Source organism: Garra rufa, chromosome 2 (assembly GCF_049309525.1).
Source record: "Garra rufa chromosome 2, GarRuf1.0, whole genome shotgun sequence".
NCBI classification, from domain to species: domain Eukaryota; kingdom Metazoa; phylum Chordata; class Actinopteri; order Cypriniformes; family Cyprinidae; genus Garra; species Garra rufa.
Genome location: NC_133362.1, coordinates 54,555,159 through 54,555,418, shown reverse-complemented (window position 1 = coordinate 54,555,418; position 260 = coordinate 54,555,159).

Here is a 260-nt window from a genome sequence, read left to right as displayed (position 1 = left end):
CGGTTTTCAACACTTTCTCTAAGCAAAAATAAAATCGCTGTTAACTGATAGATAGATAGAAGACTAGATAGAAGCATAGATAGATAATAGATAGATAGATAGATAGATAGATAGATAGATAGATAGATAGATAGATAGATAGATAGATAGATAGATAGATAGATAGATAGATAGAACATAAACTAATGTCCAATGTAATTCATTGAAAGGAAGACGCATGCGCACGCTCGAGCGCTTGCTGCTCCAAGACACCCAAACCT